The sequence below is a fragment of the Hyperolius riggenbachi genome, chromosome 6 (genome assembly GCF_040937935.1).
Source record: "Hyperolius riggenbachi isolate aHypRig1 chromosome 6, aHypRig1.pri, whole genome shotgun sequence".
Lineage (NCBI taxonomy): Eukaryota > Metazoa > Chordata > Amphibia > Anura > Hyperoliidae > Hyperolius > Hyperolius riggenbachi.
In genome coordinates this window covers 94344937-94360580 of record NC_090651.1, presented here as the reverse complement: position 1 = coordinate 94360580, position 15644 = coordinate 94344937, and positions in this window count along the sequence as shown.

Genomic DNA, 15644 nt, shown 5'->3' with positions numbered 1-15644 from the left:
TCGCACCGCACAAGTGGAAATGCAACCTCAGGGGTGGGTTCAGTGTATACTAAGTAGGGCATTATTTTTGAATAGGAGAAGGGGTTCATTCAAAGTTTTGCTGTTTATGTCCACTGTCTGTGAAATACACCGCTGCTAAGTTCATGTACATTTGGCCCTTCCCAGGACCCGGCATCACCACACCCACTTTCCAGTGCTTGGACACACCCATTTTTTTCTGCAGTGCAGCCTACCAGTGGATCCAACACCTGCATAGCACCTATAATAAAACAAATCCTGGGGCTCCACCCCAGGGAACTCCTCAATACCCTGGACTGCATACAGAATTGCTTTGCTTTTGTCTAGTTTAGATCTTTAGATGTGCAAATATCTATCTTAATTAGATTTGATATCGATATTGAAACTAATGAAAATATATATTGAAAAAATGGCATTTTCAATTGATATTACGCTCAAAATATAGATCGTACATAGATTTATAAACTAGACTTTTTAGCAGTCGAAACAAAGAAACAGTTCTTAGAAAGAAATGTATGTGCCCAATATTTCTAAAGGCTTATAATGTAAACTAGTTGTGAGTCTATTGGGACTTTTAAGGGCACATATGTAGCATTAGTTGTTTAAAGTAGACCTGAAGTGAAAAAAAACTGCCCCTAAGGGGGCACTTACTTCAGGAGGGGAAGCCGCTGGATCCTAAAGAGGCTTCCCCCGTCCTCCTCGGCAAAGGCGATTCAGCACTGGGACCCCCGAAAGTCCACTTGTCGGCGCTTGTCGCAGTTGCGGCTTTCCCTTCAGGCCCTGAGGAAAATAGCTGAGCCCGATTGTGTCTGCTCTATTGTACAGTAGAGCTGACCCGATCAGGCTTGGTTATTTCCACTGGCCCCCAAGTGGAAATCCTCTAGTGCGCAGGCAGGCAGGCCACTGTGATTGTTATTGTTTTGGTTTGTCTGGGGGGATTAGGCTGGCTTCGGGGGGGGGGGGGGGAGAGACAATCAAGATTGGGTGTGTCGTAATGTTGCAATATGTAGTTAGAAACAATCTTGAAATATACACGTTTGGGTTGTAAACACAAACGAGAACAAATCATAACTAGAACCAGTGTTCCTGAGAAAGTAATTTGAAGGAGTGATAAAATGTAACACCTCAAGAATATTAAATTAGTTTGAGTGCTGAAGGACCATCTTAATAATGGGGGCAATGTATTGGTTATCTGGCTATATCTCTGAGTCTGTATTCCATATCTAAATTCAAGTGCGCTTGATTAATTATTTGTTCAATTATTGGAGGGGAACTATCTTTCCAGTTGGATATGATTGCCTATCTTGTTGCACATATAAAATGAGTAGTAGATAGTCTATGACAGTGCGAAATTTGTTGAAGGCCTATATTTAGTACTGCCAATTTGGGTGAGGGGGGAAAGTTTCCTCCTATTTGTTTAGAGAGTAACAAGAAAATATGTTCCCAGATAAGTTGGATCATTGGGCATTGCCAAAGAATATGGAATAGAGAGCCAGATGCCCCACAATTTCTCCAACATTCCCCTTTTTCACCTGGATAAAATTTAGATTTTCTGGGGTGTAATACCAGTTTAACCTCCTTGCCGGTTATCCCGAGCTCAGCTCGGGGTAACCTGCGCAGGAGGATTTCTCAGGCCCCGCTGGGCCGATTTGCATAATTTTTTTTCCCTACACGCAGCTAGCACTTTGCTAGCTGTGTGTAGTACGTGATCGCCGCCGCTCGCCGCCGATTCGCCGCTGCCCGCCGCGTCGAGCCGCCCCCCCCCCCCCCCCCCGCCCCAGACCCCTGCGCAGCCTGGCCAATCAGTGCCAGGCAGCGCTAAGGGGCGGATCGGGGTTCCCTCTGACGTCACGACGTCTATGACGTCGGTGACGTCATCCCGCCCGGTCGCCATGGCGACCGGGGAAGCCCTGCAGGAAATCCCGTTCTCAACGGGATTCCCTGCATACTCTGATCGCTGAAGGCGATCGGAGTGGGTGGGGGGATGCCGCCGCTTAGCGGCTATCATGTAGCGAGCCCTGGGCTCGCTACATGATTTAAAAAAAAAAAAGTGCGGCGCTGCCTCCTTGCCGGATTTTTTAGACCGGCAAGGAGGTTAATAGGATTTTGTGCAGTGTTTCTCCATGAGATGAGCATTTTGAGTACTTTGATAACTGTTCTGTAGCTTTATGCCACTGTTCAATGTTCACGTCCTCATTTAATATTGAGGACCAACTGGGAATATATTTGAGGAGGCCAGTTTGGATATTTAAAGTTAGGTTATCATAACATATTGAGATACCTCTTTTTGATAAGAGACCTTTTTTCAAATAGATTAAGCAATGTCTTAGGCCATAGTGGGGACTTGTGGTATTGATCTTTTAAGTAGTGTTGTAGTTGTAAATATGTGTGAAATTCGGTATTTGGGATGTTGTATGATTCTTTAATCTGTTGGAAGGATAATATTTCTGTTTCAGAGACCAGTTGTTGTGTAGTGTTGATACCTGCCTGGAGTATCAGGTTTTTTAATAATTTAAAGTTATCACCTCTTTAAATTCATTTCACTAGGTTGTCCAGGTAATAAAAGACATACATTATTAGCTATAAAATAGAACACTACATTATAAAACTTCACCTTCAACAGTGTTCAATAGAACAAATTATTCTTGGTTTAACATCTAGGTTCTCAACCAGTGGTACGCGTACCCCAGGGTGTACTTTGAATGGTTCCAGGGGGTACTCAGGCTTGATATACTTAAAGGGACCCTATCGATTGACATGTTTTTTTCAACTGAGATAGGAAATGTTTGGGAAGTGCTGCTAAGTGTTGGTGTATACATCTGAATCCTTATCTCCCTGTTTACTGTTATCTAATCCCTTTCACACTTGTCTGAAGGCAGTCTGCTGAAATTCTGACTGCAGACTCAGCCATGAAGGGGGGGGGGGGGGGTCTCTCTTCACAGTCCATCATTAACCACCTTGGCGGTAATGACGAGCTCAGCTCGTCCATTACCATCGCGGTGGATTGCTCAGCCCCTGGAGGGTCTTTTTCCACCAAATTTTCGGAGGGGGTGTAGCTAGCACTTTGCCGCCGGTTCGCTCTGATCCCCCCGATCACGCTGTTGTATACATACCCCCGAAGCCCATGCCGGCATAGCCTCTCCATAGCCTCCAGGGGTCGCATGCGCATGACGTTGATGACATCAGACATCATGCCTGATCGTCGCCATAGCAATGCCTGAAGCTATGGCGGAAGTCTCGGCTATCGCGGGATCGCGGCCGGGTAAATATCGCTGGCGGCGAGCAGTGGGAGGGGGACAGTGCCGGGGGACTTGGGGGAGAAAGTGTAGCTAGCCTAGTGCTAGCTACATCAACTTAGACACATTTTTTTTTAAAAGCCACCCGCGGCCGCATGGCCGCAATTAATTGAACGCCAGGGTGGTCAACTCTATGTGTGCAGAGAGCTCAGTCAGAGACAGGCAGCGCTTTCTCTCAGAGAGCAGAGGAAATGTATCTTATGTGCAACATAAACATCTGTACTTGTGTGCGTGAAACCTGATATATAAAAACAAAAGCCTGTCAGGTAATCTGCTTCAATATTACACTGTTCTCAGCATGTCAGGTGGCAGAGATTCATACCTCTGCAAATGAGACATTCCAAACGTATCTAAAATCTACACACAATTAATTACAGCTTTTGCCTCTGATATTTAACATAAAAAGTAGGAAAATGTTTACACAGCTACTTAGACATTAATTGTACATTGTCAATTTAGAACACATGGTTTGATAGAGTTATTTTAACCAAGAATAACAAATTTAGAGTTTTAGAAAATGATAAATCGTATTTAAACATCACAAAATTAGTGTTTTAGCTAATTAAAAGTAACAGTAAATGTTTGGGAATAATCGTTTAGAACCAATTATCATGTACTATGATTAAATATATATTTGTCAAGGGGTACTTGTGATGTTTACTGTGGTAGGGGGTACCCTTGGTGAATACAGGTTTTTATTATTATTATTTATTGGATTTATATAGCACCAACATATTACACAGCGCTGTACAGTAAATAGGATTACAGACAATGATTACAGGGGTGACAGCACAATACAGGTAATAGACAATAGATACAACAATACAGGTAATAAGCAATAAGATACACAACACAATGCAGATAGTAGTACAATGCCAGATCATACACTGGAATGGGAGTGGTAAAAATACAAGTTCCAAATTCTGGGTAAAGTGCACACAGTCAAGTAAGATACACAAGGGGAGAGGGCCCTGCCAAAGGCTTACAATCTAGAGGGAGGGGTTGGTGACACAAAGGGTGGGAGTGTAACAAGAAGTTCTTGGCAGAAAGGATTAGGGAAGTGTTGAGTTGATGTAGGCCTCCTTGAAGAAGTGAGTTTTGAGTGCTTTTTTAAAGGTGTTGAAGGTTGGAAGCGAGCCTGATGGGCAGTGGAAGAGAGTTCCACAGGATGGGGGCAGCTCTAGTGAAGTCCTGCAGTCGTGCATGGAAGTGCGAGATGCGTGGGGTGGTTAAGAGGAGGTTGTTGGAGGAGCGAAGTGGGCGGCCAGGTGTATATCTGTGGCCAGGTGTATATCTGCTGAGTACATACCAATAAAATGTTGAGAAACACTGTCTTCAAAAATTGTACATCAGTAGTCCATCTACATTTGGATCACTTAAAAATGTTAGTCACTAATAGCATTTTGGAATGTAAACTATAAACGCATCTTATTGCCTCTCAGTGTTTTATGGCACAGCACTGCTCACTTTGTGTTGTAGCCAGTTGGATGTTAGAGCAGCACAAGAAGATTTCCATCTTGGTGGTGAATGTGCTCAGCTGCAAGAAAAGCCAGCAAAAAAAGAAACAGCATGGCCCCTCCCTTTAAGAGTGTCCCATGCCACCAGCAGAGAGTGGTGGGCCCCTGAAATGGCAACAGCGCTTCCTCTCCACAGAGACTGTACATAAGGGGTACCATGTTTCTCTCTGTTGTGTGACAGGCATCTACCCTCCGTGTACACTTTCCTCTTCTCATCTACACAGAGGTTCAATCTGGGATGTTGGCGGTGAGTCTTTGGAGCTGCCTTGTCCTCTGACTCCTCTTCTCCCTATCTGCCGATGTCACTCCATCTGCAGGCTGTGAGTGCTCACATGGTACTGGTTAATGTGTCAGGATCTGTGTTTGTGTCACGTGACGAGGTACTGAGCCACTGTGAGATGGTATTTTTCTCTCTCTATCATTCCCGTGTTTTATATTCTCTCTCTCATTTTCACGTTTGATATTCTCTCTCTCTATCATTCCCACATTTGATATTCTCGTGCTCTCTCTGTCATTCACACATTTGATATTTGTCTCTTTTTCTCTACATATGGAGAGAGACACTGATAAAACTAGTACTATACCCTTGATTGGACTTCAGTTTACAAGCTCCCCATCCAATAACCACCTCCCACCATCAGGGGCGTAACTAGAAGTCCCCGGGCCCCCCTGCAAGAATTTGGGGCCCGCTCATGTGCGTTTTGGGGGGGCAGGAGGGGTTGCAGCATGAGGGGAGTGCTTTGCATATCAGCGGGGACGGGGGAAGGTCCCCCCTCGCTCACCTCAGGTTAAAACAGGAAGTAATGTGAAGCCCTTTCAGATCGGAGACCTCCATGGTGAATGTAGGTATATATAGCTGCTGCCGCCGCTGCTGCCCCTTAGATAGATGCAGGAGGGGAGCGCAGAGGGCAGAGCCTGAGGTGAGGGGGTGGGGGCTGTCCCCCCTCCCCGCTGATGTGCAAAGCTCTCCCCTCATGCTGCGACCCCTCCTACCCCCCCAAAACGGCCATGAGCGCCCCCCCCCCCCACGGGGGCAGGGGCTGCTTCCATTATTGTTACACAAGTGCCCACCATATATCCTTAATGGATACCTTAGCGCTAATTTAAGGCAGGGAACACACTTGACTTTCAGTTTTCCACGCGCGTTTTTCTGTATACTTTTTCTGCACACCAAGCGTGTCTCTATGCGCGTTTTTTCATAGCAGATGATGTAATTGATACAAAAAACTGACAAAATGTGCAGAGTCATGATGCAGAATGTCAGTTTTTTTTCTGCGCGTAACCCATTGATTAACATGAGTTCTCAGTTTTTCTGTGCAGAAAACGCGCACGAAAGCAGTCAAGTGTGTTCCCTGCCTCAATCTAGTCATGACGCCCTGTGTGTGTGTGTGGAGGTGCGCAAAGGCTTACCGCACCTGCCGGGGCCCGGTGTCTTCTATGGATCGCCTGCTGTGCCTCCCATTCTATATATCCTGGTAAGCGCAGTCGGCGCCCTTTGACATGGACATACTGCACTGCACATGCACAGTATGTCCTATTGGGCTGCCTGTGACCACGCTCATCGGTGGAATGTGCACACTCCGGGTACATCCTCGTACAGTGTACTGGTTCCCAGCGAGCATGGTCACAGGCAGCGCCGACCACGCTGACCAGGATATACAGAACGGGAGGCACACACATACAATTCTAATTGAGGGGACAATAAGGCCGAATGTTGAAGAAGAAACCCCTCAATTGATCACCTTATTAATCTGAGCAAAACTTCCAGCAGTATTAATAGTCATGATCATGTGCAGTAGTATTAAATGTTCCTCAAAGATGAAGATTGACAACTGATTGCACCAGTCAGCAGATAGACTGAAACCCAGCCAGTGTGATTCATAACATCATTGTGAGTCCAGAAATGTTAGCCAGAAAGCTGAGAATAAGCAATTGCAACTGCATAAAATGTATTGCATAAGCCAATTCAGATACATGGCAGCAAGCTGGGTAAAGCAAGGATTGCAAAAATTAGTGTGCAGTGCACAGATTTCTCATCCACAATCAGAATCCACCTTCGCAGCACCAATCAAGTAGTGCAGGGTTAGCACACCCCAACTCCAACAGATATTCCAACTCCAGCAGTATTGACTCCCAGTGGTGAAGTACAAGCCATTGGGGATAACAAGTACATAGCAATCCTGGCCAGACAGTCCCTCCTTTGTGTGATAGTCCAAAGAGGCTTGGAGCAGCAGATAATATAGCAGGATTAGGAGGCAAAACAGGATCCAGCAAAGGAGATGTAGAGCCACATGGGCCTCTACATGTTTCGCCTGCATGATTCCGGCTTCCTCAGTAGGTGTGGCTGCTGGAACACTAGTTGAAGGAGAAGTTTGAAGCAGACCAAGTAAATCTGGGTCAGAGTGTAGTATTCAAATGACAAGCCTGACAGAAACAGGGATCCCAGACAGTAATAACCCTGCATTAACCAATACAGCTGCAGACATCTGGATCACAGAAGACTCAACAAGGTTGGGTAACAATTGCTGAGGCTGGGAGGGAGTGATGGAAAAATTAGCAGAGGCAGAGCTGCAGACAAAGTGTGTGGTGGCTGAGCAGGAGCAGGATAAGTCTTTGGCATCTGGGCTATAGCAGGGGCAGTCTTTGGCGGCTTGGCTAGATACATCTGTGAAGGCTGTGCTGGAGAAAAGTTTATGGCAGCTGTATTGAAACAGAAAAGAAAGGCTGGATCCCTGAAGACAATAGGTCAGAAGACTGGCCAAGACTGAAGCTCATCAGGCAGAGCACCATCAAGTAGAACAACAGGCTGAGGACCATCTGGCAGAGAAGGAGGCAGGACAGTGGACAGGAAGACTTCAGGCTCGGCAGCATACAGCAAACCGGAGAGAAGTTGGTTGGAGAATGGGCCGGAGAGAAATTGTCTGAAGGCTGCACCGGAGAGGAGTTGGTTAAGGCTGCTTTGGATAGAAATCAGCTGGAGGCTGCACCGGAGAGGAATTGGTTAAAAGCTGCACCAGAGAGATATCGGCTGAAGGCCTTTGCACTGTTTTGGTTAGTGTTTGGATCAAGGTGTGGATCTGATTGCTGAATGTATAGAAGCAGAAATCTTCCGGTTCACAGGGACAGGCTAGTCAAAGTTGGTTACTCTGGGTAACAGACATACAGGCTGCGTACTTGTGGATGACTTATAGCCGGATTTCCAATCTGAGGCGAATGGAGCAATTTTTACTGCTGTGGGTCATGAGTACTGGACATGGTTAAAAGTAAACAGAAGGTGTAACGATTGGTGTCAGCACACAGAGAGAATCTGATTATTGATGATCTGCAGAATCATCAACAATACAGATGTATACTTGATTATGGATGATCTACAGAATCACCAATAATACAAGTATGGCTAACCTCTGGACACCTAATGAAGTAAGTGTAACTGTAGGCTATCTCCCGAGAGGCGGGAGATACGGGCAGCTTGGCCAGGAACCACCTGAGGGGCAGGTGGCCCTGGACTGTGCAGCGACTATCTCCTTGAGAGAGGAGATAGAGATAATCTGGCAGCCAGTGATTCCCTGGTAACTGGAAATCAAACTGTACTGCAGCCAGGGGGCTCCAATGGGAGAGAGGCCACTGGCTGTACTGTAGGAAGGACTCTCTGATGAGCAAGAGGTCCTTGCAGCTAACTGACACTTGGTGGAATAGTGTCACGGATAGTACAGACAGAGTGAACACTCCAGGGATGAGTGTCAGCCAGAAGGGTCGGGCAGGCCAGGTCGGCGACACCCGAGCAAATGGTAATAACAGATATAAATCACAATCCTAGTCTGGGGTGTGAGGACCTTGGTCTCGACACCCAGGACCTAGTCTAAAGAATAACACAGTATCCTATGCTTGGGTGTGAGGTCCTTGGTCACAACACCCTGGAACTGGTGTAAAGTATAACACAGTAATGACACAGTAACCCTAAGCTTGGGTGTGAGGTCCTTGGTCACAACACCCTGGAACTGGTTTAAAGTATAACACAGCAATGACACAGTAATCCTAAGCTTGGGTGTGAGGTCCGTGGTCACAACACCCTGGAACTGGTCTAAAGTATAACACAGCAATGACACAGTAATCCTAAGATTGGGTGTGAGGTTCTTGGTCAAAACACCCTGGAACTGGTCTAAAGTATCGCACAGTAATGACACAGTAATCCTAAGCTTGGGTGTGAGGTCCATGGTCACAACACCCTGGAACTGGTCTAAAGTATAACACAGTATATAACAATAGCGTAATCTGGCTAAGTGTGAATTCCCAGGTCCACCTGGTTCTAACACACTGTAGGATCTGACTGAGGTCTGAGTGCTCACACGTAAGTATTCGCAACGGCAGACAACCAGCAACTGACAAGCAAGATCTATATATACTACTTGCAGTGCTGTGCAGCTGCGCCCGAGCCACTCAGCCAATCCAGAGTCCAGCTGGGATCAGCTGATTGGCCTGATCAGCTGATTCCCCTTCTGCTGGTATAAATATCCTGCCGCCTGGCGCGCGCACGCGTAGCTCTCCATCTGTGTGAACTAGAAGGTCCAGCCAAGCCAGACGCGTGTCGCTGCGCGGAAACCGCCGGTCTGAACGCAGAGATAGCTGCTCTGTCACTAGACCACGCGGCGGCATCTCCGCTGTTCATTACAGTACCCCCCTCCCCCCCCTGAGGAGTGGACTCCGGGCACTTCCCACCCGGCTTCCCAGGATGTGAGTCATGAAATTCTCTCTTTAATACTTCCGCACGCAAGCGACAATCCGGCACCCAAGCTCTTTCCTCTACACCATAACCTTTCCAGAGGACCAGATACTGCACAGAACCTTGCACTAAGCGAGAGTCCAGAATCTTTTCGATCTCATATTCAGGTTGGTTATCAAAGACCAAAGGGGGGGGGGAGGGGGAGAGGAATCCACGTGCACTGCCGGCTTCAACAGAGACACATGGAATGATCTCACACCTCTCATACTGGCTGGGAGATCAATCGCATAAGTGACATTATTGATCTTTCTAATCACTGGGAATGGTCCTACGAATCTAGGTTCCAGTTTGGGTGATGGTTGCTTCCAGGCCAAATGCCGAGTGGACACCCATACCATGTCCCCTGGGGAAAACTTCCACTTTACAGACCGTCTCTCATCTGCCTGTTTTATCTGCAGTAGAATGGTCTTAGGCTCAAAACCCCTATATAGAGCGTCTGCTTTGGAATTTCTACTACCTGGTATATGTGTAAGAGGTGACCGTGAGGGACAGAACCCGTAAGAAAAATCCGCACACTGCACTGCCACTCCTCCGACCCGTATCTTGGTAGTACCAACAGCAACTCTCCCCAAACAATGCCGATGACAATGGGGTGACCATTTCAGTAGCTGTCCTGAAGCCCAGTCAATCTGCGGAGAGTGGAGTTGTAACCAGGGCATACCAAGAACAACAGTAGAGTTTACCATTGGCAGGACCAGGAGCTGTAATTTCTCTTCATGCAACGCCCCTAAACAACATGACAACAAGGGGGTTTGGAAAAGAGGTTGACCATTCTGCAACGGAGAGTCATCCACTGCAGTGACCAGAATCTGCCGGTCTAGTGGGAACAAGGATATCCCCAATTTTTTTACGAAATCATAATCTTTGAAATTCGCTGCAGAACCGGAGTCCACAAAGGCTTCTGCGGAACTAGTCCGACCCTCCCATGAATAAGAGCAGGGAAGGAGCAGACGATTATTGTTTAGAGATAAAGACCACTCGCCTATGGTATTGACTAGGCGGCAGCATTCTCCTGACCTTTTAGCACCATATAGACCGCGTTTTCTTGGCCTTCTGTGACTCTTTTTCACTTGACTCAGCCCTGAATATCCGATTTGCATCGGCTCATCTGAGGGTGATGAAGGTCGAGAAGAGTCGTATGAGACAAACCTTATAACAATCCTACCACAAATCTGTTTCTGGTAGTGCAAACGGCGATCTATCTGCACGGCCAAAGAAATTGCCTCGTCTACAGATTTGGGTTCAGGGTGTCCTATCATCACGTCATGGATTGCATCCGACAATCCTGCCAAAAAACAGTCTAATAAAGCATTTGCTCCCCATCTAGCCGAGACAGCCCACTTCCTAAACTCAGCGGCTTAAACCTCAACCGATCTACGACCCTGCCTGAGCATCTTGAGCTTCTTTTCAGCAGTGGAAGAAATATCCGGGTCATCGTATATAATGGCCATGGCCTTAAAAAATTCCTGAACTGATGATAACGCCTCATGCTCTGCATGTAGGCTATATGCCCATGTTTGGGAATCACCCGACAGCAGGGTCTTTATAAATGTTACCATTTGGGACTCAGTTCCTGACAAGGTAGGCCTCAACTCAAAATAAGACAGTACCCGATCTCTGAAATTCTGAAAGTCAGATTTATGGCCAGAAAACTTTTCAGGTACGGCCATACGAATGTCTGTGACTGGAGGGGATCGCACTGAATTTATAGCTAATTGAAGTTCCTGAATAGCCCCAAATAGCTGGTTGATCTGAGTCTGTTGGTTCATAATTACCCCGGAAAGATTGTTTACTGCGGTGGTCAGGACTTCAACATGACTATACAGTGCGTCCATAGTGTTTTCGGTCTGCCGTTCTGTAACGATTGGTGTCAGCACACAGAGAGAATCTGATTATTGATGATCTGCAGAATCATCAACAATACAGATGTATACTTGATTTTGGATGATCTGCAGAGTCACCAATAATACAGGTATGGCTAATCTCTGGACACCTAATGAAGTAAGTGTAACTGTAGGCTATCTCCCGAGAGGCGGGAGATACGGGCAGCTTGGCCAGGAACCACCTGAGGGGCAGGTGGCCCTGGCCTGTGCAGCGACTATCTCCTTGAGAGAGGAGATAGAGATAATCTGGCAGCCAGTGATTCCCTGGTAACTAGAAATCAGACTGTACTGCAGCCAGGGGGCTCCAATGGGAGATAGGCCACTGGCTGTACTGTAGGAAGGACTCTCTGATGAGCAAGAGGTCCTTGCAGCTAACTGACACTTGGTGGAATGTTGTCATGGGTAGTACAGACAGACTGAACACTCCAGGGATGAGTGACAGCCAGAAGGGTCAGGCAGGCCAGGTCGGCGACACCCGAGCAAATGGTAATAACAGATATAAATCACAATCCTAGTCTGGGGTGTGAGGACCTTGGTCTCGACACCCAGGACCTAGTCTAAAGAATAACACAGTATCCTATGCTTGGGTGTGAGGTCCTTGGTCACAACACCCTGGAACTGGTCTAAAGTATAACACAGTAATGACACAGTAATCCTAAGCTTGGGTGTGAGGTCCGTGGTCACAACACCCTGGAACTGGTCTAAAGTATAACACAGCAATGACACAGTAATCCTAAGATTGGGTGTGAGGTTCTTGGTCACAACACCCTGGAACTGGTCTAAAGTATCACACAGTAATGACACAGTAATCCTAAGCTTGGGTGTGAGGTCCATGGTCACAACACCCTGGAACTGGTCTAAAGTATAACACAGTATATAACAATAGCGTAATCTGGCTAAGTGTGAATTCCCAGGTCCACCTGGTTCTAACACACTGTAGGATCTGACTGAGGTCTGAGTGCTCACACGTAAGTGTTCGCAACAGCAGACAACCATCAACTGACAAGCAAGATCTATATATACTTGCAGTGCTGTGCAGCTCCCCCCGAGCCACTCAGCCAATCCAGAGTCCAGCTGGGATCAGCTGATCAGCCTGATCAGCTGATTCCCCTTCTGCTGATATAAATATCCTGCCGCCTGGCGCGCGCACGCGTAGCTCTCCATCTGTGTGAACTAGAAGGTCCAGCCAAGCCAGACGCGTGTCGCTACGCGGAAACCGCCGGTCTGAATGCAGAGATAGCCGCCCTGTCACTACCCCACGCGGCGGCATCTCCGCTGTTCATTACAGAAGGTTAACAGAAAGAAGAAAATGGGCACCTGAAGACAGGATTTCTTGCCAGGTGCCAATTAGAAAAGAGGCTGATTCATGCTTGTAGAGTTCATGTTCAGTCAGAGAATGCATGTAGTCACATACTCTGTACTTTTCTTAGGGTAAAACTCAAAAATCCCTTTCTATTCTTCATTAAACAATCAAATAAATTATTTGATAAGAATTAAACATTGAATCAAAACTAGTTTGATCTTTTACAGGCAGGGAATGAGACGCAGAACAATGTGACACAATTTTCTGCCAGGCAGATAACAAAAAAGAGGCCTTCCCATATTTGCATATTCCCTGACTAATCAGAGACGGAAAATAATTAATACAGGTTTGCATGGTATGACGCTACCTGCCATTCTCAAAAAAATTAATCAGAGCTTCAATTTTTTGTTTTTTGTAAATGGGGCCAGATAATCACTTTATTGGACAGGCAATACAAGGTCATTTCTAGATTCTGACCAGATTCTTTACTTCATGTGAGACAAAATTCCCTCATTTACATGGTCATGCATGCATGTCTCTAATTAACAGTTATAGGCTAGAAAAACCAGCAAAGTGATTGTGACAGAAATCCTCTTTCTCCTCAGTCAACCATTCAAAATAATCAAGCACCTAATTTTGTCAGGTTATTAGTACAACCCATTTTGGAGTAAGGCTGTAACTTAACAAAATGTGAAAAAAGTGATGCGCTGTGAATACTTTCCGGATGTAACGTATGTGAAAGTGGATCCGAGATAAACTTTTACTCATTGCATAATTGTGTTCCTTTCATATAGTTTATAGGGCATTCCTCAAGCCAAACACTTTTTTTGTTTTGTTTTAATACTCTAATTCTCTATAAACTAAACAAGCCTCGCCCACAGCTTTTCACTGTGCCTTGGCAAGGGCTTATGGGAGCTCAGTCTGGGCAGGAGGAGGAGGAGGTTACTAGCCGTTGATTTCAGAGGCAGAGGGGAGGAGGGAGGAGGAGAGGGGACTGAATTTCCACACAGGCAAGCTGATAACATCTCCAGGCCTAAGCCTGTGACAATGTGACAAACAAAGCATGGCTGCCCTCATTGTATCACAAGAATAAATAATCATAAACTTTTGAAGCTGTTTGCAGCTAGATATGCTGTGTAAACTATCTAAACTTTAGATAAGATATATAGACAAATTACTTGTTATAGTTAGTTCTTCATCTCGGATCTGCTTTAAACTGATACTTTTGAACCTAATAATAGGTACAAGAGTTTTTAAAGTACAGTTTCATCTCCCCCTTAACCACTGCCTGCTGTTTATAGACCAATGGACGTTTTAAAATGTCCCATTTCGCCTCCGCTACCATTCACGATTGCATACGCTTACCACCGCAGTCACTGCCGGGACCCGCAGGGCCGTGATTGGGGAAAGGGAAGAATCCTTCTGTGAACCAATCAGAGCGCCGGTAAGCAAAAATCATGGCTTCAACAAGAAGCCAATGAGATTTGCTCTTACAACACCCTCTCTGTCTCACAGAGGACATCTAGTGGTCCAAATAAAAATACATGCAAAAAAAAAAACACATTTCACACTACATTTGATATTTATTAAATTAAATCAAAATAAATTAATAAATAAAAAAATAAATTAATACTGCCTTCCCCCTCCCTTAATCCACCCCACACCCCCATAGTTACCAAAATAAAAACACTTATTAAAAAAATGACAGCATTTAAAAAAAATACATAAAATTGTTATCTTAGGGACTCTGTTTTCTACTATGTATGGCATGAGAGGCTATATTACTGTTATATTTGCATATATGGGGTTGTAATTAGTGACGGATGCAAAACTGAAAAAAATGCACCTTAATTTCCAAATAAAATATTGTCGCCATACATTGTATTAGGGTCATAATTTAAACGTAATAACCTGGACAAATGGGCAAGTAAAATATGTGGGTTTGATTCAGAGTAACATGTTTTATTTTAAAACTATAATGGCCGAGAACTGAGAAATAATAAAAAAAAAATTCCATTTTTCCTTATTTTTTCCTTATTACTCCTGCTAAAATACATTTAGGATAAAATAATTCTTAGCATAATTTACCACCCAAAGAAAGCCTAATTGGTGGAAAAAAAACAAGGTATAGATCATTTTGCTGTGACAAGTAGTGATAAAGTTATTGGTGAAAGAAAGGGAGGAGCACTGTCAGGTGAAAATTGCTCTGGTCCGTTAGGGCAAAAACCCTTGAGGGTTTCTCAGTTTTTGACCATTGTAGTTTTAAAATAATACATGCAACCCTAATTTAAACCCACACATTTTATTTGCCCATTTGTCCCAGTTTTTATAATATTTAAAATATTTCCCTAGTACTATGTATGGCGCCAATATTTTATCTGGAAATAAAGTTGCATTTTTTCAATTTTGCCCATAAATTCATAAATAACATAAATATACCCTTTTGACATACATATTAAAAAAAACAGTTCGGTCCCTAACGTAACTATTTATGTATTTTTTTTATTTGTCTTTTTTTTAATATGCATATTATTTATTTAGGTAACTATGGGAGAGGGTGGGAGGAAAGGGTTTAATTTTAAATGTAATAGTGGGTCTTTTTATTTAAAAAAAAAATGAGTGTAGGTACAATTTTACTTTTTGGCCACAAGATGTCCTCACGCATTATTTTCTATTAGCGCACTATAAGTACGCTAAACCGGTAGTAATGCGATCACGTGTTACTCCGGAAAATATAATGACATAGGCATCTCATTGATGTTGGTGATCATTCACACGGGGACTTAGATTAATGAATGGGAACTAGAATGACAAATGGCATGGACAAAAGCTAAGGTGTTTTAGTCA